Here is a 23,901-nt window from a genome sequence, read left to right as displayed (position 1 = left end):
GTTCTTAACTTCTTTGACAATCTCATCTGGTATGTCATCTTCATCTAAATCAATGTCTGTTTGTTGTGTTGTTTCATTGAATATCACAGTCATTGGTTCATCAAGATAAGTAATAGTAATATTGTATAAGTAAAGTAATGAGAGAAAATAATAATGAGTGTTGATTTATAAGAAAAGTCAAAATGCTTTGATAAATTGCATAACTGTTTTTAAAATTAGAGATCTTATTGCGGGAATTGAAAAATGCGAAAGAAAAATCATTTAGTAAATAAACAGTGCATGATGCTTGTTTTAGCCTTGCTACCCCGAGGCTCGCCGGGCTTTGGTTGTCCTGATGGTCCAATTATTGAGATGTGCACCTCTACTCACAGCCTGTATGGAAGGGCCTTCCTCCCCCTCCTCCTTGAGAATAACACAACAGTCCTTAACAGGACTAAGAGGAGGAGTGGGTGGAGGGCCCCTAGATCTTGTGAAATAAGATGATGATGCCAGAGTGCACAAACTAACCTTTAGGGAGGGGAATAAAAAAACAAAAATAAATACAAAAAGTAATCAAGTTAGTGAAGATTATAGAAAGTATTGCAATATTTAAACACATAGTGCATGAATGTAAAGTGTGTCCTAATTTGGGAACCTCTTTTGTGTCCGAGGTAGGACTAGCGACAAATTGATTTGGAGAACTTAGAATGCTAAATGCCTCATTTTATTGATAAAAAATAGACGAATCCCAAAACGACATTAAATAAACGAGAAATAAAAGTTACTAATGGTCATTGGCCTTATTACATTTATAAAGTGAAAAAGACAAAATCCTATCTACTTGGTCCCAGAAGGACCTTCCTCAGGTTGAATGCTCTCGTTGATCAGATCTTTCAGTTCACGTAGGTTCACCAGTAAAAATGCCTTTGCCAAGTGTTCTCCTTTGTTTCCCTTAGCGTTCTGGCAGTTGGTGACTCTCTTCCTCACTTTTCCTTCCAATTCCAGCAGACTGTATTCCAGATATTCCAACTTTTCGCTAGCTTTGGCGGCCCTCTCCTTCAACACATTGATTTGGTCATTCGATGGAAGACTCTTCCACCAGTCTAGCAAGAGTGAGGGTGTGCTAACCATACCGAAGCTGGGGACCCCATTCTTTATTTTCTTCAAAATAAAAGGGTTAAGACCATACCCCCACCGGACTCGACTATTTAATATCAACAATTAGCATGAAGCATTTAGTTCTCCAAATAAATACACAGAACGTGGTGACGTCCGTTTGGGTTCAGGGAAACCCGATGAACTTTGGACAAGGCTATCTTAAAGGATCATTATGCGGACAACATAACTGACCCAACTAGGTTTGATCATGATGCATGCATAATTCGAATATAGTAAGGGTTATATGGGGTTTTAGACTGGTACCCTTGAGCGGACAACTCAAGGGGGAAGGCACGGAATCGTCGACTGCACCGCTGATCAACTGGTTTTACTGCAAATATGCCTTTCCGAATTTAGGGGGTTAATGATATAGGAAGAGAGCAACCACTTATTATAAGTGTTGCTATGGTATTTGTTTGGAACGAGTGGAGTATGATGTTGATCATGATTATGCAATGATTAAAAGCATGTTGGCACGTGTTTGCACGTTAAGAAACAATAAATATAGCAGTTTTATAATTTAAAGCAGTAATAAAGGAAAGAAACGAAGAAGATAAGTTAGTTTTGCTTTGAAAAGAAATTAAACGCTTTAAGGAATTTAAACAAGTAATTGCACATAAGGGAGGTACAAATTCACAAGAACAATCTGAATTGGTAAAAGCCTAAAGATCCCCAGCAGAGTCGCCATGCTGTCGCGCCCCTTTTGTTTTCCTCTTCGCATTAGAAAATTGGGTTTATGACATTATAGGCATAATACAACTCATTCTATTTGTGAACTGGGTTTTGCATTTGAAGAGTCACCACCTAATGATTTAAGGTACATTAGGACACCTATAAGATTCACTTCTAAGTTTGTTTGATAACCAGAGATCGGGTAAGGGCTTGAAATTATCCAAAAAGGGAAGGTGTTAGGCACCCTTCGGGATCCACTAGTGTGGTTCCCGGCCAGATAATTTTTTGTGAATTTGTGCAATTTGGCAAATAGACAAGTCTATGCTCAAATAGTAGGGGATTTAAGTTTAAACACATAAGAGTTTGAAAAAAACAATTATTAAAAGGCGGATTTTGAAAACGAAGTTACAATTCTACAAATACTTGAGAATATAAAAATGGAGGGGGTCCTAGGTTTATTTATAATATGGATTATATCAATGCGATACCCAGTATGACACTCCTCAAAAGAGAGGATACACGTGGTATTAGCGCAACGGTCATCATATCCATATCTACCCTTCCTACCCCGTCGAGGTATTAAAGCTCGGATTGGTCTCGACCACTATTGCATGATATTACCCATCCCACTCCTATTAGTCCCGAAGGAACTTAGGACTACTATTCCTAAAGGAGAGGGGTATTCGGTTGACTTTTATGTTTCAGAAGGTGAAAATGCTAAGGTGACATACAAAAAAACACATAGGACTGCATATGAGGGGAAACATGTAAACAACTAAAAGGCACATGTATACCTCCTCAAACAAAACACATAAATAGCACGACATAAACACAGTTAGGGTCTGAATTTAAAGTGCTAATGCAAGGAGAATTTTAATTATTGAGGCAGACCAGTTTATTACATAACTCAGATAAGAAGTCCGAATCAGGTATGCCTGCTGGTTGTAGTAGTTACTGATTAACAAAGGCAGATTCAGTTTTTATTGGCGTTATCACCTAAGGCTCGCCTAAGTGTTTGGGTGAGATCCTATAAACATGATATCTATTGCTGATTCAGAATGTAGTAAATCAGTAATAATTCTACAACAAATGATTTGAGATCCTATAGACATGCTTTCTAAGCCGCGTTGAATAAAGGAGTAAGGCTGTTTAAAACTAATTCAGAACAATACGAGTTAGGCTGATTTTAAACTAGACTAGTTTCAGTTTTATAGACGTTGATATCTATTATTGCTAATTTTAATTCATATAGAAAAGATATCTAGTCGAACGTGAAATGAAGCATGCAGTATTTACTTGAATCCTATATGCATGATTTCTATAAAGGTACTGATTTTACCGATGTTAGATTGTAACCGCTTAGATCCTAAGAGTATGGTGTCTAAGTGTGGTAATAAACATGCAGAATTAAAGACAAACCCTATAGGCATGTTATCTAAATGTAGAGTTAGACATGCAAAATTTAGGACAACTGATCTTATAGGCATGATATCTAAATGTAGAGTTAAACGTGCAATACAACAGATCTTATAGGTATGACATTTAAATGCAGAGTTAAACATGCAGAATTTAAAACAACATATCTTATAGGTATGATATCTACCCTTAAGCATGCACAATTACCCAGCCTTTTTCACTAGCCAACCCCAATGTTTATTACAAATTATTACAAATTGAATAATGAATTGCATCAAAAAAGTGTAAAAGAAGAAGTTACAACTAGAGGAAGTTTGTTTCTTGACTTCCTCTCTGAGTTACGGAATAAACTACCTCAAATGCCATTTGTTCTAAACCCTTTCTCAGACTTGAGTGTGTCAAAGTTCCCTAAGGGTCTCAAGGGACCCGGACAGTGCTTACACCCAAGTTTGCATAACCAGATAGAGATGAGTGCAATGTGGAAGGGTCAACCCTTATGTGTCCAAGTTTAGAGGGAGCTCATGGGTCCCAAGGCAAGGCTCACACAAGAGTGGAACAACCTAAGTCTAAGAGTATAGTGGAAGTGCAGGAGAAGAGATTTTGTTTAAAACTAGGTTGAGAATAGTAAGGTGTAAGGGAAATATGAAAACAGTAATAGTAAATCTAATACTACACAAAATCAACATTTTTATACAAAGGGGTCAGGGGTTTGGGAATACATTGCAGGGAGCATATGACCCTAAGAGGGGTCAGGTTTGGACATGCACAGCAATAGCTAGTGCTAGCATGCCCATAAACCAGCCGAAGAACACAACACATAGAGGGGATATGAAGCATATGACCCTATGGAGGGTCGGGTTTGGGTCATGCACATCAATGTATAGTGCCGACATGCCCTCAAACAAACCAAAGAACACAAACACATAGGGGATATGGGGGTTTGGGATTCATGAGTCATAATAAGTGACTGGCAGTGTTCATACATAAGAAAAATACATTAATTGAGAAGAGGAAGGGGCAGATTACAACATGCTTGGTAATGTAACTGGATTAAACACAAGCAGAAAACATGCAAGAGTGAAAGAAATATTAAAGAAACATGTTGTTGTTGATGCTAGAAGATTAATTAGAACATACCAGTAAAAAGGAAAATGCAGAAAGAAAAGTAAGCAGATTTCCACAGCCTAGCCTTGGCTTTCGACCGGCTTGACAAAGTAGCAACACAAGTAGTAACAAAAAAAAGAGCTTTGAGTGAAGTGTATGTTCTGAACTCAAGTGGTTCGTTCGTGTTTTTGAAAGAAGAGGGGTGCAAGGTATTTATAGTTTTGAACACATGAGGAATAAGGTAATAAGTAAAGTTCTACCACAAACATGGAAACAATCACAAGTCAGGATCAATTACACAAGTGACTCCCTTTAATTAAGGTGTCACTGTTTAACGGGTAATGACAGATTCAAAATAAGGAAAGAAGATCAATTTAAAGACAAACTAATTATTACCATAAAAAGAGTAGTAAAAGCATTGAGTAAGTAATCAAGTCTAAGCACAGAAATATGCTTATTTTGGGAAAAGATTCAGTAAGGAAAAATAAGAAAAGGAATCAATTAACTTCAACAGGCGAGTGAAATTAGAGTTCATAAAAGAAAAGTTTTTGAAATCAGTCACACGATTGAGATCAATCAAAGAAGAAACATGCTTCTGCACTTCAGTATATAAGTAAAGTGAACAGGGTCATCAAACATGCGAGGCCAAGCATATTGGCAAAAGAGATAATCACAAGCATGCAGTAGTGGCAGAAATAAGCTAGGGTTCGTAAAGCAAATATTCGAAGCATAGTAATCAAGTAGGTCAAGTCACATTGAATTCAACAGTGAAGAAAATAGAGTATCAGAAACATGCAAAGGTATCACAGTAGTAGGTGAAGAAACTTTTTGAAAAGTATAGGTTTTCGACAAAAGTTGAGTTAGAAAGATACGAAAACTCAGAATTAGATGAGTCACATAAAGAAAAGAAAGTCTAAAACAAAAGCTTTCAGTTGAGTCAAGTACTCGAACAAACAATTTCAGCCCCAAAAACCTAGGGCTTTTCAACAACAATCGAGTTTTAAAATGGTAACACAAATAAATCAAACAAGAAAATTTCTTTTGTTTTGTCTATTTTGTTGAAATCAGGCACCCACCTAGAGAACAAGGGAAGACAACACGAGTTTCAAACATAGAAAGCAGTTCAGGATCAAGCAGTTAGGCACCCACCTAAAGAACAAGGAGTGACAGTTCAAAAGAAAGGCAGTGTCAGGAAGAGGACAAGTCAGGTTCGACAATCAGACACCCACCTGGATAACAAAGGAAGATAGTCCAAGGAAAAGCAGCCTCAAGAGAAAGTAGTTCAGGTTCAGCAATCAGGCGATCACCTGGAGAAACAAGGGAAGATGACACAAGTTCAAAGGAAAGCGGGTCAGGATCAGCAGTCAAGCGCCCACCTGGAGAACACGAGAGAACAAATCAAGTTTCAAAGGAGAACGGTGTGAGTTCAGAAATCACGCGCCCACCTAGATACTAAGGGAAAATGGTCCAAGTTTCTAAGGAAAACAATTCCAAATAACAAAAGAATATGGTTCAAGTCAGCAATCAGGAACCCACTTGGAGAACAAAGGAAAATTAGTCAAGTTTCGTGGAAAAAGCAGTGCAAGTGTTGGAAATCAGGCACCCACCTGGAGAACAATTGGAAAGCAGCAATGTTCAAAGGAAGACAAGTCAAGTTCAGCAATCAGGAGCCCACTTGGAGGACAAGGGAAAACAGGTCAATTTATAAGGAAAAACAATTAAAGTTTTGGCAATCAGGCGCCCACATGGAGAGAAAGGGAATACAATTGATGTTTTGGCAATCAGGCGCCCACTTGGATAGCAAGGGAATACAGTTGAAGTTTGGCAATCAGGCACCCACCTGGAGAGAAAGGGAATACAGTTCAAGTTTTGGAAATCAGACGCCCACTTGGAGAGCAAGGGAATACAGTTAAAATTTTGGCAATCAGGCGCCCACCTGGAGAGCAAGGAAGTACAGTTAAAGTTTTGGCAATCAGGCGCCCACCTGGAGAGGAAGGGAATACAGTTCAAGTTTTGGCAATCAGGCGCCCACCTGGAGAGCAAGGGAGTACAATTAAAGTTTTGACAATCAGGCGCCCACCTGGAGAACAGGGGAATACTATTAAAGTTTTGGTAATCAGACGCCTACCTGGAAAGCAAGGGAATATATTTCAAGTTTTGACAATCAGGCGCCCACCTGAAGAACTAGGAAGACAGTTCGAGTATTGACAAGTAGGCACCTATCTGGAGAACAAAGGAATTTACTTCAGAATGCAATGCAAGGCAACAACAAAAGGAATCTCACCTGGAGAGTACAAGTCAACAGAGCAGCGAAAACTGCAAGATCAAGTTTGAAGATTATAGACAAGATTCTTGTAATTCATAGATCATAGTTTAGTCTAGTTTCTTTTATTTTATCTTGGTGAAATAAGGAGTTCAGCAAGAAGTAACAACAACAACAATAGTGAAATCAAAGCTTCCTGGTAGTCCCAACTACCAAAACTTCCCGAACTACACTGACCTGATTCCTTTATAACCAAGGATATGTAGGCAACCTTGGAAGCAAGGTGCGGTCAAATCTTTCAAAATGCTTCCCACGGAGTATTCAAATGGGTAAAAATCGCTCGTATCCACTCACATTATTTTTGCACGAAAACTTTTTTAAAATTTTATAGAATTTTGTGGAAATTTGTGCTAATTGTTTGCATTCCCGTGCATGTTTATTTCCATTAAAAATCATGAAAATGTCAAAAAAATGCCATGCATTGCATGTAGGATTTTTTTTGACATTTTTAAGGTTAATTAGTAAATTAGTTGCTTTATTAAAAAATAAATATCACAAAAATTGGATACTTTGCATTTTTTGCCTTTTAATTTTAAATTTGTAAATATTATAGTAGATAATCAGCTTAATTTTTTCAAATTAATTATTTTAGGAGTTTAATTTAGGTTTTAATTAATTAAAATAGGAAAAGAGAAAATTGAAAAAAAAGAAAGGAAAAAGAGAATTAAAAACAAGTTTGTTGTGTAATGGACCAAAACGCAAAGCCCAAATCCCCTACTATTTCCCATTCCAACCCAGGCCTAGTTACCCGGTCCAGCCACAATTAGCCTAAAACAACGTCGTTCAATCCTTAAAATCCCAGCCGTTGATCTTTATTGATCAAACGACTGGGAACTAACCTACTCATCCCGATATATATGTCCGAACCCACCCCCTAAACCCTTCAAACCCCCCATTTCATCTCCTTCATTCTACATCTTAACCTAGCCGCCCCAAGATCCCCATCAACAATGGATGCCACCCTAACACCATCAAACAACCCCAAATTACTCCTCCACAATCCCCACCCTCCCTTGAATATTAATTAGACACAAATTTCCCCAAAATCCCCACCCGTTACTCCAAATCCCAAATCTGATGCCAAAATTCGAAAACCCTAGTTTTGTTCTCTTTTCAAAGTTTAAGCGATTTTGTTTGATAATGAATCAAAACTCATGTCGATAGATCATTCTCCATAAGAATAATCGATTGGCATTAATTTTGATTCGTTTCAAAAGCTCAGCGGATTCCGGCAAGCTTCGTTAAACAATAACGTTCATCGAGTCACTCATCTGTTTCCGATAAATACAGTACATATTTTTCCCTTTGATTGTATCTCCATTTCTTTTCTTCCCATATCAGTTGGATTTTTGTTTGACCTAGTTCTATTTTAAAAATATATATTAATAGTCTATTGTAGTTAATTGCACTAGAGTGGTTTTGTTTTCTTATTCGCTGTTTGTCCGTGTTTTATTCATTTTTTTTAGTTTTATCCAGCTTAGTCTATAGGATTCGAGTTATTTCTCAAAATCGATTAAGTATTTTTTTGAATTGGTTGGTCCACTTATTGACCAAATTGCTTTTGTTCTATCTGTGACACGGTTCTTTTCTTCTTCTTCCTTTCGATTTGACTTTAGTTCAAATTGGGCCACAACTTGAGTTTCAATGCTCATTTTAGTTGGTTTGGGTTTCAGCATTGGGCTTTTTGGTCATCTCTGACCCGGTTCAAAGAGGCCCGTTCATTTTGGTTTAGAGTCTTGGGTTAATTTGACCCAGGGGTGATTTTCTGAATGTAAATACAGGGATGTCGAAGGTTGTTTTGAGTATTTGGGGGTTGAGGGAATATTTTTTGTTGTAGGAAACTTCTAGAGGATAAGGGTAGGATGACTTGCAGGCTAAGAAAAAAGGTTTAAGATATTTTGAGAGGTTAAAAGGGTAAAATAATTAAGAATTAAAGGAGTAGAATGAGAATTAGTTAACCAGGCTAGGGCTGCCTTAGGATTGCCTATATAAGAGCCCTTTTCTTTCATTTTGAGCAGCCATTGATACACTGAAAAATACTAAAAAAGTTCGTACATCTTTTGGTTGAAATTTATTTTGGTTTTGCTCTTTGGTCTACATTGTTAGTAAGAATTTAGAAATTTCAAGGAATTTATGTTCATCTGGGTTAAAAAGTGGTTTAAAAGAGCTGTGTTTGCTGTATTGAATTGTGAATAGCATGTGAAGTGTAAATGTGCAATCCGATGTTGAATTATAATGAACACGAGTTGCTTGTTGAATCATATTCCCATGCTCCTTAATTTCATTAAGTTTTCTGTAATAGTCTAGCTTTTTATATGCATTCTATGTACTCTTTCATGTTATTGATGTTGTATCACATGGTTAAGTTTTGGTTTAATACTTTTGTATAGTCTAATGGGTTGTGAGTCGTTTAAACACATATCATGGGTGTAGAGAATGCTCAAGGCATTTTCAATAGGGATCTAGGTCATATGAAGAACTTTTTTTGGTTTTGATTGAATATGTTCAAAGTCAATGTTGATTCTCAAATTTAAGGTTGGTCACATAACAATCTCGTAGGCTTATTTCTTTCTACAATCTGGTTTGAACATTTGTGCTCTTGAGGAGCTATAATTTGAGTAACAAGTTGTTAGTGCTAGATATTCCGATTGTGTAGGATTTTCATTATTGTTTTCATTAGAGAGGTTTAAATTGAGATTTGAGTTTTATACAAATTGTTTATAAGTCATCTTGGGGCTAAATTGAGTTTTGAATGTTGCACCGTCTTATCCTCATGTTGCTAATTCAATTAAATTCAAAATAGTTTTTCTTTTAGATGTGTAATATGATTATTTGGGTGTTGTAGTATTTTGAGCTTTGTACATCAATTTGCTACATGTTGATCATAACCAAATGAGCTTAGCCAACTTTCAAAGGCTTCAGATGTCTCCTCCATTTTGTTTGGACTCGATCTTGAGCCCCCAAGCCCTTCAGTTTTTGCTTTCCATTAGGATCAACTTACTTTGGGCCTGGACGTTTGGGCCATTTGCCTGAAATGCATTTTACATTCCTTGGGCTTGCCGTCGAGCCCGATTCCCCTTATAAATAGTTTCTGCAGGTGAAAGCCCAAGGTAGACTTAGCCCAAATACTTGATGGTCTAGTACAAATATCATTTTTCTTTTAGTTAATAGTTGTGCAAGAATAACTCTTTTAACTATATTGAGTTGTGCCATCATAATTAATCTATGGCCCTCACATGTTATAACTAGGAATTAAGAATAAATATCCGTAGAAAAGCCTTTAGGCGCATTGAAAAGATACAATTGTGATTATGTACACGTTTGCATGACATGATTACGATTCTAAAAACCAATTCGGAGTATGCGTTCGCGCAACTTCGATCAAACTTTCTTAACAATAAATCTTTTTTAATAGGACACTAAATTAAATTTATTTCATATAGCTCGAGGTGTGTCATCCACAATTTAATCATACATGGCTCTCGTATTAATTTCATAACATAGATATAAAAATGACGAATGTTCATAGTTCGCTTTAGGCACGTTTAAAATACCATCGTGATTGCGCACACGTTCGCGTGATATGATTACGATTCATAAAAATAAAACCGGAGTATGCGTTCGCGCAACTTCGACCAAATTTTCTTAATAATAACAAAGCGTTATTAATTGTGGACACGTCGGCGTGACATGATTTTTGACGCGACAAACAAATGAGTACATGTACGCGTGACCCATTTCAAGATAATTTTTTAATTAAAAGCGAAAAATGCACATAGGTTCTAAAATTAGTAATCAAGCAATTTAGTCAAGCCAAGTATGATCAAAGCGACCATGCTAGAACCACGGAAGTCGGGAATACCTAAAACCTTCTCCCGGGTTAACAAAATTTCTTACCCGGATTTCTGTGTTTCGCAGACATTAATACAGAGTCAAACTTCCTCGATTCAGGATTTTAAACTGGTGACTTGGGACTCCATAAATTATCCCACGTGGTGACTCTGATCTTAAATAATAATCTCATTTTGATTGTCACTTAAATTGGAAAAAACACCCTTAATACCCTTCCCGGGGTAGTAAAAAGGAGGTCTGACACTTACCTCTTTAAATATTACCACCTATTTAATGCTGTAATTGTCACGTATTTGAGCCAAATCTTGTTCCACGTTAGGGGCTTCATCTTTATCCAAAGATTCTTAAATAATCTGCCACTATAATTTATTAATTACCCACATAATTAAGAATTTTTCTTAAATTACTTAAAATACTATTTGTTTTGAATATATTTTATACATTCTACTATCACGGTCATATGGTACCTTGTATGGTACTAGTCCATAAGTATCGAGGATTATATCTCGGACCATATTTTATCCCAAAATGACAAATTTCAACCAACCGCATTCTTCAACTCGCTTACCCTCTCAGCTTCACGATTTTACTTATCACATGTTACAAATATCATAAATACCTATAACTTCAACAAACAAAAAAATAGTCTTGTCCTCATTTTAAAGTACTACTATTACAATATCAAAATAATAAATCGTGGTACCATTTAAAAGCAATACATATATTATTATTTCGTTAAAATATCCATGTAAAAAATACACATATTTTCTCAACTTCTAAGTTTCCTAATCTCATATAAAGAGTACGTATTTTCGTATGCTTAATACTTAAAATGGTATAAAGTAAAAGATAACCTTATTTTCTTGTGAGAAAATAATTCATATCTTTACAATAAAAAAAATCTCATAAACTTTTCTCATATTAGGTGTATAATTTAAAATGTATTTGAAAGTAGTAATATTAATAACTATATGAAATCATATTTTTTTCAAACTATTTTACAAAAATATTCCACTCAAAATACCATATCAAACGCATATAACAGTGTCAATGTTGTTAAACTTACGGGGTGTAACACAAATAAACTCACTCTTTTCTCCCGCTTAGCCAAGGCCAAATATTTTTTCAAGTTTGATTTAAAATCTGAATTTTGGCAATTGGGAATCCACCCTAATGAAAGACCCAAAACATGATTTTGCATCCACAATCATCACTTCCAATGGAAAGTCATGCCCTTCGGATTAAATACCACACCCTCCTTGTTCCAAAAAGCCATGACAAGAATATTACTTCCCATCGTCCATACCTATTTACTTTACATTAATGACATCCGATTATATAGTGATACATTTGAAGAACATGTCAACTTACTTCGTCAATTTGAGGCATTGGTAACTCAGTGTGGGTTCATGCTTTTAGGTAAAAAAATGGTTCTTGCTCAAAAAGAGATTTATTTTCTCAGAATGCATTTTGTCAAATGTGCATACAGTCTAGAAACACATATATGTCAGAAACTACTCAAGTTTCCAGATACCAGCCTCACAACAAAGAAGATCCATCAGTTCTTGGGTGTACTAAATTATGTAAGAGATTGCATCTCATATATCTTTAAATATATTTCTCCGCTCACAGAGATGCTAAAGAAAAATTCTCCATCATGGGGAAAGAAACAAGATGAAGCAGTCAGGGAAATAAAGGAGATATCTAAAAATGTCAGGTCCCTCTCTATCCCTTCAGAAGGTAAGAAAATACTACAAACTAATACCAGCAATGAATACTGGAGTGCTGTTCTATTTGAAGAAAAAGATGGCAAGATCAAAATATGCGAGTATGCTAGTAAAAAGTTCAAAGATGTCGAGCAACATTTTCACTCGACTTTCAAGAACATTCTTGCCGTGAAGAATAGAATCAAGAAATTCATTTTTTCATGATTTCATGAATTTATGATAGAAATGGATATGAAGACATTCCCAAAGATGATCCAGATAAATTAAAAAATTATTACCAATCCTCAGATTCTTAGATGGGCCCAGTGATTCTCTCCATACAATCTTATGGATCCTTTTGATCCATCAATTATAATAAAAAGGAGAACTTATTATGAACTCCAGGTTTTCTGGCCGCATGGAGGATCTATTCTGAAGCCTTATAGGGTAAATCCAGTGTCACGACCCTAAACCCGGACCCTGTCTGCATGGCGTCTCTCATAAAGACAAGGCCGGTCGACACTTTCCCATTTTAGTGTTACGCAATTAAACAATAAGAATTAAGTCTAAAAACATGATAAATAATCCAAAAGAGCAGTGAACATTATAGTTTGCGGAAATAAAACCCAACACAGCCCGATACCGGGGTGTCACCAGTCATGAGCATCTATCAGTACACTACAAGTCTGAAATGTCTACCAAGCTATTACAGAATAACTGAAAAGAGATAGAAATGAGATGAAGGGGGAGACGCACGGGGCTACGAACGCGGAGCAGCTACCTCGTGGACTTCGAAATCTGTCGGGAGTTCTCAACCTTCACTAGCAGGGTCAGCAATGCCTGAATCTGCACACGGGATGCAGGGAGAAAAGTGAGTACTCCAACTCAGTGAGTAATAATCATAACTAAATAATGAGAGCAATAAATCACGTAAGGCACATTATAGGCTATAAGGAAGTAGTAAAAACTAGTAAAACATTGAAGCATTAATAATGTGTAAAGTGATTTTAGTCTAGTTCAAACTTCATGAAATGCCTTTTTAAAAATTTAAGCAGGTAAATGATAGACAAATAGGAAAGATAAACATATAAAGGTTCGCCCCTCGGGCACAATGTCAACAATTCCGCCCCTCGACAATATCTCAGAAATAATATCAGCCCCTCGGGCTAAATCTCACATCACAATGGGTACCCGCGCTCACTGGGGGTGTGCAGACTCCTGGAGGGGCCCCTTACGGCCCAAGAGAAATATCAAGCCATCTCATGGCATCATCACTAGACTCTCGTCCTCATATCAATAAGCCACCTCGTGGCGTACAAAACTCAGGCCCTCGGCCTCATAATCATAAGTAGTGTATCACCGCTGCGGCGTACAACCCGACCCAAAAGTATCATCACAACACAGGCCCTCAGCCTTACTTAGTCAAAATTACATAAGCCACTCGGTCAATAGTAAAATATGATGCTCAGCCAAAAATATCATTTAAAAGATCATTTAAGTGTTCAAACAAAGTAAACATGGTTGCGTTATGAAAATAATAGATTATAGCCTGATTGAGTACAAGTATAAAGTCAAAACAGTGAGGAAATATCAATAAAAATTCCCTAAGGGTTCAAATAGGTTGAACTAGGCCCAAATATGGCATTCAACCCAAAACATGATGTTCACAAATAAGTTTCAGTCACAATCCCCAATAGTGCACGACCCCACGCTCGTCATCTAGCTTGTGTGTCACCTAAATATAACACACGATGTGCAATCCGGGGTTTCATAACGACAGGACAACATTTACCACCATTACTCACCTCGGTCCGGTCCAAACGCTAGCCCACGATGCCTTTTCCCTCACGAACAGACCTCCGGATGCTCCAAATCGAGCCACAATCAAAACATAACCATTAAAATATGCTAAGGGGACAAAGCCCACTCGAAAACATCCCATATACATCAAAAAACCTGAGATCGCTCAAACCCGGCCCCCATACCTACATCTCGGAATCCGATATAAATCATATCAATATAATCCTCATCCTCCCACGGGTCTATACATATTAAGAACATCAAAATCGGACCTTAAATGGCCCCTCAAAACCCCACTCAAAGGTTTCTCAACTCAAGCCTTAATTACCTATTTTTGCTACTAATTTTACATGGATTTCAAACTTACAAATGCTAAAATTCATCATAAAAACAAGTTTAGGGTCCAAAAATATTACCTACATAAACTCGTACTTACGCTACCGCATGTGCGCCCACTTCACCGCTTCTGCGGTTCCTGAAGAAATTCCTCTTGGCCGCTTCTGCAGTTGCCTTCCGCTTCTACGATCATCGCACCTGCGGTCTCCTAACCGTAGGTGCCGTTATGACAGAAACCAAATACTTCAGCTGCAAAAACTCAATTCCAATTCTTCCGTCACTCATCCAGAATCACCCCGAGGCCCCCCGGACCTCAACTAAAAGCACAAACAAGTCACATACTACCATTCAAACTTGTACCAATCTTCAAAACACTTCAAACAATATCGAATCACCCAAAACACATCGGATTCAAGCCTAAGCTTCCAATTTCTTCTAAATTACGCTTTTGATCAAAAAGTATACCAAACCACGTCCGAATGATCTGAAATTTTGCACGCACGTCACAAATGACACCACGGATCTACCCCAACTTCCAAAATTCCATTCCGACCTCTATATAAAAAACTCACCTATTAACTGGAGAACGCCAAAATCCCAATTTCGGCAATTCAAGCCTAAACCTTCTACGGACCTCCAAAATGCATTCCGATCATGCTCCTAAGTCCCAAATCTCCTAAAGGAGCTAACCAAATCATAAAAATTCCAATCCAAGATCATATACCAACAAGTGAAATCTTGGTCAAACCTTTCAAATTTCAGGTTTCAAACTGAGAACCGTTCTTCGAAATTCATTCTGATTACCCTGAAAACAAAAAACCAACGATTTACATAAGTCATAATATATCACACGTGGAAAGTCATGCCCGTGAACTGGAGAGCGAAGTGCAAAAGCTCAAAACGACCGGTCGGTTCGTTACATCCTCCCCCACTTAAACATACGTTCGTCCTCGAACATGCCCAGAGTTGTTCCGAAAACCATCAAATCATTGTGTAACCTTACCATGCACATACCCGGGGATGGTCTCACGTCACCCTATCTCATATAGGTCCAATAACACAATGTAACTAAAATTTCACAATCCAATCTAGCCTAAAATCATAAAACAACATTTTCACTTCTGAAATCATCAGTACGATCAGAATCTCACATCTATACGTTGAATAAGTCCGAACAAGCTATAATAAACCATATCTGCAACCCTTGATGCAATCATAAGATATACCACATAACTCAGACATTTGTAACGATAACTTCCCAATTACGACAGTTGCATACCACAACTGAATACCGATGATAAACCTCTTATCAACTAAAGTCTCATTGCAACACTTTCATATACTGCCAATGTTAAATGCAACACATAGAAGTTATAAATATTCCTTAAATCAGCCATTCGTGAAGCCACTTCCCTTTTGGCAAGGACCATAGCAAATTCCTAAGTCGAACATTGATATTATCCTTCCAACACGCTGAAACTGAATCCATTTGTATACTTTATATATCCAAACAATCATCTAATCCCACATAACTACTCTTGTGACATGACACATCAGTATAGGCTAAAGCCGCAATATGTGCAATCTGCGCACCAATAAGCAACGATCCGACATACTCAAATTATGAAAAATGACTCAAATGAAGGAGCTGTACCGCAAGCTCACAAGTACCACTACACACAATGTTGAGAACCCATCATACATCATAGAAATAGAACACACGAATCTAACCTGCAGGATCATACCTCCACATAGCTTTGCTCCAATGCGCGACCTCATCCAAACACTAGTCCGCATGAAACACCTCAAGTCACTATGCTCACAATCGACAACCATGCGCAATATGATGTCTAATACCAAAGCAATTATCATAACCACCGTAAGCAATTGGCATAACATTACACATACCTGAAAGGACATAATCGATACGCCATCCACCGAGCAATACCTAGTACTCTCCCCGCTCGAATTCCACTGAGAGACCTCAATAAAACCACACCACATGTGCCTATAACAGACAATCCCAATGCCTTGCAACACGGAAATGTAACTCATAGATCTCCCCATATGATTAATAGGCTTAATAACAATCGAATCAACACATCCCTCAACAATACAACTCGGAGCCAACCAAGCCGTCTTGATGCAGAACACACACCCATATAGGTCTACTAATGAACCCCTTATCAAGGAGTTCCTGAAGCTGCTCATTCAACTCCTCTAACTCCGTTAGTGCCATCGATACGGTGCCCAGCACCAAATCAATACTGAAATCAACAACCCTATTTGGTGACATGCCCAGCACTAGGAAACACATCCGAAAAAGTCCCTCATCACTAGAACTGAATCAACAACAGGAGTCCCTGCACCGACATCCGTAACGAAATCCAAATAAGATAGACAACCCTTCCCAGCCATCCGATGGGTCTTCAAAGATGACATCACCCTACTATGAACATAATCCGTCGAACCTCGCCACTCCATCTGTGGCATTCCCGGCATAGCCAACATTACCGCCTTAGCGCAATAGACCAGAATAACATGACACAAAGACAACCAATTTATACCTAATATTACATCAAAATCTAACACACCGACCACTGCACAGTGCTGATAATCACTGTATAGTGCCAATACACGCGACCCACAACCACAACATAACCTGAATATGGGAACTCTCCATCTCCAGCTCCATATAGCACACGAATCTCTATATTCGATCCCAATTCCACCGTCCGAATATACAACACACCTCTAATACCCAATCTTTCCACGAGAGGTACTCTCATAATTCTTCTGTTCCACTAAGCAACTCAAATATCAGTAGTCGATCTAACAAGAGAGTGCCACAATACTACCGATGTACCACTAACTTAATCACATTTCCTTTTTCTGGAATGTATACCCTTGTCAGGTCACACCAATTAGCAAGAACATTTCCTTAATCATTTGAAGATCATTTCCTAATCATCTAAAGCTGCCCGTGCTGCCTAAGAATATTATGACCTTCCTTTTAGAACTGAACTATAACCTTACACATGCAAATTTCAATACTACACAACATACCGCATAAACCATACCATCCTAGGATAACTATGAGGACTTCATATCCCTTCTGAGACACAAGCAGCTAGGTATCCAAGAACTTTCCATTAATCCCATGTAGAAGAAAATTACTATACATCCCAGACTCCTCATGCCCGTAGAAAATATACATCTCTAACCGTGGTAAAAACCATCAAGAACACCCCGGGTTTCCCTTTGCACAAACCAGACCTGTCAGGACTGAATCCTTCTAACTCAACCAAGCTACACAAGTCATCAAAACCTAAGAGCATTGCCACGAAGTACCTCTAGAAACTCATTATCTCATAAGCACCCAAAGAACTAATCGTATCCCTTACCATGTCGATCAGACCTACTACCAAGTTGCCCTATTTATCCGAGTTCCTTCAGAATTACATTTAAATTAATACTTCTCCTTTCCATAATACCGCAATCCTTAATCCGGACTCACCACACAAGACCCAAGCATGTAACCACACCGTCTAAGGCTTATAAGCCACCGAATACTCTATTTAATATTCCCAAAAGCCCCACATTCAAAATACCTACCCAGAAGAGACTTCCTGTGAATCTGAAGCCATTACCTTCCTAATACTGAGGTATAGAATCCCATAATTGATATAGAAATGACACAAGTCTTGACACCCTCCAATGCAACCCTTAGTTTCTCGCCAAACCATACACTTGAAAATTTCCAATTATTACATGTATAATCTTGAACACATTAGAACCATTCTTGAGAGTCATTCACTCTACTGAAACTACAGTTATCCTAATCAAGCGAAGCGAACAACATGTGCGTCTTTAGCACTCTGACACCAGAGAATGTAACCTCATCCTAATACAACCAAGCAACTTCCTGCTCCATGCACCGAGCATCTTTTATTGACAACAACCCAAGGAATTCCGTGATTCTCACACACCTATGAAGCATACTATAACCTTTGTCAAGAATATTTCCTTAACTCAAGCCATCCTCGGTCTCAATATCCATAGGCCATAACTAATTCTCCTGTGCGCCTTAACTAGAACCAATATAGCACATAACCGTGCAGTCAATCTAATCAATAGCAGACTCCCCCACTAAACTCGAAACCATAGATCAAAACACACAATAACTCATCATGTATATACTTTATTACTGCCATAATACCATAGTGAGATTAAATGACATCCTTCATAAGCTCGTGAAACACAAACCATCTAACACTTTAAGTCTTCTACAATTCTCACATTCTCTCCCGCAACAGTTAAATCCACTCTCTTAAGCGACCCAAATTTAAATTGCAACACATATCCTTCACTTGTAAATAATATCTTCTAATAGACAATCATAAGGATAACACAACTTTAGAACACTTCGCATGAGATGACCCACCTACTTTGCCTCCAACTAACAATTATGTATACCTTCCACCATCATAAACACTATGCAGTCACTTAATCTTCCAGAGTCTGAACTCATATTGTAACATGAAAATTACTTCACTCCTAACTAGGAAACATGAAAAGATTCTTTACACACCGATAACTCGGGGCAATACCTCAAATCAAGATGAAAATCAAGTACCTAATAGTTCTTCCATTCTCCGGCAGACCCTTCTCGTAGTTTCCAAATCATATGAATATATCTCGCAGTCATAACATACTCATTACATAGCTATATAGTCATTACTTCCCTTAATAGGGACACAACAGAACCTAGAGATCCAGTACCACGCGCTCACGCAATTAACAGCTCAAGGATTAAGCTATAGGCAAACATTCGGCCCCAAGTCCTCCAGACTGGCCCAACATCAACGCACTGAGTTCATATCTCGCCCTTCGATTAGGAAAATCATAAGCCATCAATGCACATCTGATACTGAGCGCTCATGCGCGCATACGAACGCGTGAAAGGAATTCAAAGAGTTATTTTTCAAGCTGAATCAAGGAGGCATGATAAGAATTCAAGAAAGTAAAGTTTTTCCTAAAGGTCTGCACCCTCCCGGGGATAAGTACAGACGTCTCCGTACCGATCCACGAGACTCTACTAAACCTGCTTGTGACTTGTGAAATCTACGTAACCTAGGCTCTGATACCAACTTGTCACGACCCTAAACCCAGACCTAGTCGTGATGGTGCCTCTCATGAAGACAAGGACAGTCAACACTTTCCCATTTCAGTTTTATGGAATTAAACAATAAGAATTAATTCTAAAAACGTGATAAATAATCCAAAAGTAAGCAGTGAACATTATAGTTTGCAGAGATAAAAACTAACATAGCCCGATATCTAGGTGTCACCAGTTATGAGAATCTACCAATACCCTAAAAGTCTAAAATATCTACCAAGGTATTATAGAATAACTGAAAAAGAGATAGAAATGAGATAAAGGGCGGAGAGGCACAGGGCTACGAATGCGGAGCAGCTACCTCGTGGACTTCAAAATTTGTCGGGAGCTCTCAACCCTCACTAGCAGGGTCAGCAACGCCTGAATCAGCACACGGGGTGCAAGGAGTAAAGTGAGTACTCCAACTCATTGAGTAATAATCATAAATAATACTTAGAGCAAGAGATCACGTAAGGCACATTATAGGTTACAAGGAAGTAGTAAAAGCTAGTAAAACAGTGAAGTAGTAATAATGTGTAAAATCATTTTAGTCCAGTTCAAACTTCATGAAATACCTTTTTAACAATTTAAGTAGGTAAATGATAGGCAAATAGGAAAGATAAACACATAGATCGCCCCTCGGGCACAATGTCAACAACTCCACCCCTCGGCAATATCTCAGAAACAATACTAGCCTCTTGGGCTAAATCTCACATCACAATGGGTACCCGCGCTCACTAGGGGTATACAGACTGCTAGAGGGGCCCCTTACGACCCAATCGCAATATCAAGCCATCTCGTGGCATCCTCACTTGGCTCTCGGCCTCATATCAACAAGCCACCTTGTGGCGTACAAAACTCAAGCCCCCGACCTCTTAATCATGATGAGTGTATCACCTCTGCGGCGTGCAGCCTGACCCAAAAGTATCCTCACAACACAGGCCCTCGGCATTACTCAGTCAAAATCACATAAGCCACTCGGGCAATAGTAAAACATCATGCTCAGCCCAAAATATCTTTTAAAAGATCATTTAAGTGTTAAAACAAAGTAAACATGGCTGAGTTACAAAAGAAGTAGATTATAGCATGACTAAGTACAAGTATAAAGTTAAAACAGTGAGGAAATATAAATAAAAATCCCTAAGGGTTCAAATAGTTGGTACTAGGCCAAAATATGGCATTCAACCCAAAACATGATGTTCACAAATCAGTTTCAGTCAAATACACGGTAAATAGTCATTCGGATTGGACTAAGTCACAATCTCCAATAGTGCACGATCCCACGCTCTTCTTGTAGTGTGTGTGTCACCTCAATATAGCACACGATGTGCAATCCGGGGTTTCATACCCTCATGACAACATTTACAACCATTACTCACCTCGATCCGGTCCAAACAATAGCCCACGATGCCTTTTTCCTCACGAACCAACCTCCGGATGCTCCAAATCTAGCAACAATTAGAACATAACCATTAAAATATGCTAAAGGGACAAAGCCCACTCGAAAATATCCCATTTACATAAAAAATCCCGAAATATCTCAAACCCGGCCTTCGGACACACGTCTTGGAATCCGACAAAAATCACATCAATATAATCCTCATCCTCCCACTAGTCTATACATATCAGGAACATCAAAATCAAACCTCAAATGACCTCTCAAAGCCCCACTCAAAGGTCTCTTAATCTCAAACCCTAATTACCCATTTCTGCTACTGATTTTCCATGGATTTCAAGCTTAGAAATGTTAAAATTCATCATAGAAACAAGTTTAGGGTCCAAAAATCTTACCTCCATGAAACCCTCTTGAATTCCCTCTTCAATTAGCTCTCCAAAGCTTGGTCCCGAATGAAATATGGTGAAAACCCACTCAAAATTGTGAAAGGAACCTTTTATACTTTCTGAGCCAGGCATTTTTGCACCTGCAGTCCATTTCCCGCTTCTGCAAAAATGCTTCTGCGACCAAATCCACCGCATCTACAGTTTTCATTAAATTGCCCATTTCCGCATCTGCGGTTAAAAAGTCGCACCTGCGCTACCGCAGGTGCGCCCACTTTACCGCTTCTATGGTTCCTGAAGAACTTCCTCTTGGCCGCTTCTGCGGCTACCTTCCGCTTCTGCGATAATCGCTCCTGCGGCCTCCCAACCACAGGTGCGGTTATGATAGAAACCAAATGCTTCAGCTGCAAAAACTCAATTCCAATTCTTCCGTCACTCATCCAGAATCACCCCGAGGCCCCCGGGACCTCAACCAAAAGCACAAACAAGTCACATACCACCATTCAAACTTGTACCAATCTTCAAAAACACCTCAAACAACATCGAATCACCCAAAACACATCGGATTCAAGACTAAGCTTCCAAAATCTTCCAAATTACGCTTTCGATCAAAATGTATACCAAACCACGCCCGAATGATCTGAAATTTCGCAAACACACCACAAATGACACCGTGGATCTACACTAACTTTGGGATTCCATTCTGACCTCTATATCAAAATCTCACCTATCAACCGGAGAATGCCAAAGTCCAAATTTCTCCAATTCAAGCCTAAACCTACCACGGACCTCCAAAATGCATTCTGATCACGCTCCTAGGTCCCAAATCTCCTAACGGATCTAACTAAATCATAAAAATTCTAATCCGTGATCATATACGAACAAGTCAAATCTTGGTCAAACCTTTCAAAATTCAAGCTTCAAACTAGGAACTATTCTTCCAAATTCATTCCGATTACCCTTAAAACCAAAACCAACGATTTACATAAGTCATAATACATTACATGGGATAAGTCATGCCCGAGAACTGGCAAGCAAAGTACAAAAGCTCAAAACAACCAATCGGGTTATTAGATCTAGAATATCCAATATGCCACATTTAATAGCACAATCCAATGATTTTCCATAAGAACTATTATGGTTTTTCCGGTACCTATGCCATCAATATTAAATTTTCATGGAATTCAAGTGCAACATCTTCAAGAATTTTGATAACATTGAACATGTTCTTAAAATATTTCTATTATGCTTCAAACCTCGAAGATATTGGATAAAATGTTTCAACGATTCCTACAAGGCAACAGTATTCATGTTCTATAGGCCGGTGAAGATTATTAATGGAAAAGTTCAGGTGCAAGCAAAAGCATTATTCTGGTGGAAATTTCCCATTTCCATTTTATCCATGGAAGAAGAATATAGTGAAGTACAAAGAATCACTTCCAGTAAAATAGGTGCATCCCAAGAAAAATATGGCCAAAAAATTGGGCGAGTTGGAATTATACCAATACTCATCCTTACTGGGAAAGGGTCCGAGAAGCAGCATAAGAATATAAAATCTCGTACGAAGTCATCCGGGAAAATATCACTCAAGACATCTCCAGAATAAGGTTGCAGATTAAATCCCTTAGTCCAAATGAGAAGGAACACAGTGAAGAAGGACCGTCAAATTCCAGGCATTATGACACTAGATCTTTGAAAAGATGCCTAGAAGACAAACCCAGAGAACCAATGGAAGATAATTATCTAAATCCCTGCTAATTACACCATAATCCCATATTACCTACCCAAAAACCCTAAAAAATCATCTACCCATGCCAAGACAAAGTTCCACATCTTTCTATACTATCCGGGCCCCACTTTCACATGCTTCGTCGCATGCAACACCCTACTTTCACATGCTCCTACGTACTTTCACATGCTATACAATGTATATTTTACCTCTTTCACATGTTTTCAACAACTTTTTTAGTTGCTTTGCCTAAGGTCCATCACATGTAAAAAATGACCCACTTGTAGATAGGTTTTCCATGTAAGATAAGTTTATTTTATAATATAAGTTTGTCTTGTAATAACCTCCTAGTCCTATATAAAGGAGGCTATGTAGTAGTTGTAAGATCACCTTGTAAACCTTTGTTATATATTACATACGAGTTGATTCGAAATGTCCCTCTTGTTCTTTCCTCCGAATGGACGGAAAAGCCAGTCCATGTATGAAATAAGAGTAAGAATACTCTAAGAAAGATAGCTTATTGTAGTACAAAAATATTTTGAGTTATAACAACTAAAGTTGGTTATAGTACAAACGTTTTCTGAGTTATGTAGCTTGGCAAGCCGTCCCTTATGGGTTGTTGAAGCCAACCCCTTTGTAGGAATACTTTTGTGACAATAAGCAAATTAACAATTAGTGTAGCTTGGCAAGCCATCCCTTATGGGTTGTTGAAGCCAGACCTTCTGTGGGGAAACTTTCGTATCTGTGATTTAGTTTTCTTTCTTGGAGTCTCTTGCGGAATAGTCTTGATGTACTCGATGACGTTGCGACACCTGCCATGTTCACATCCAAATTCCCACTACCCCTCACTGACACTCACCTTGTCTACTCTCCTATACTTGTGCGCGTG

Source organism: Nicotiana sylvestris, chromosome 5 (assembly GCF_000393655.2).
Source record: "Nicotiana sylvestris chromosome 5, ASM39365v2, whole genome shotgun sequence".
NCBI classification, from domain to species: domain Eukaryota; kingdom Viridiplantae; phylum Streptophyta; class Magnoliopsida; order Solanales; family Solanaceae; genus Nicotiana; species Nicotiana sylvestris.
Note: the sequence above shows the minus strand (reverse complement) of the source record.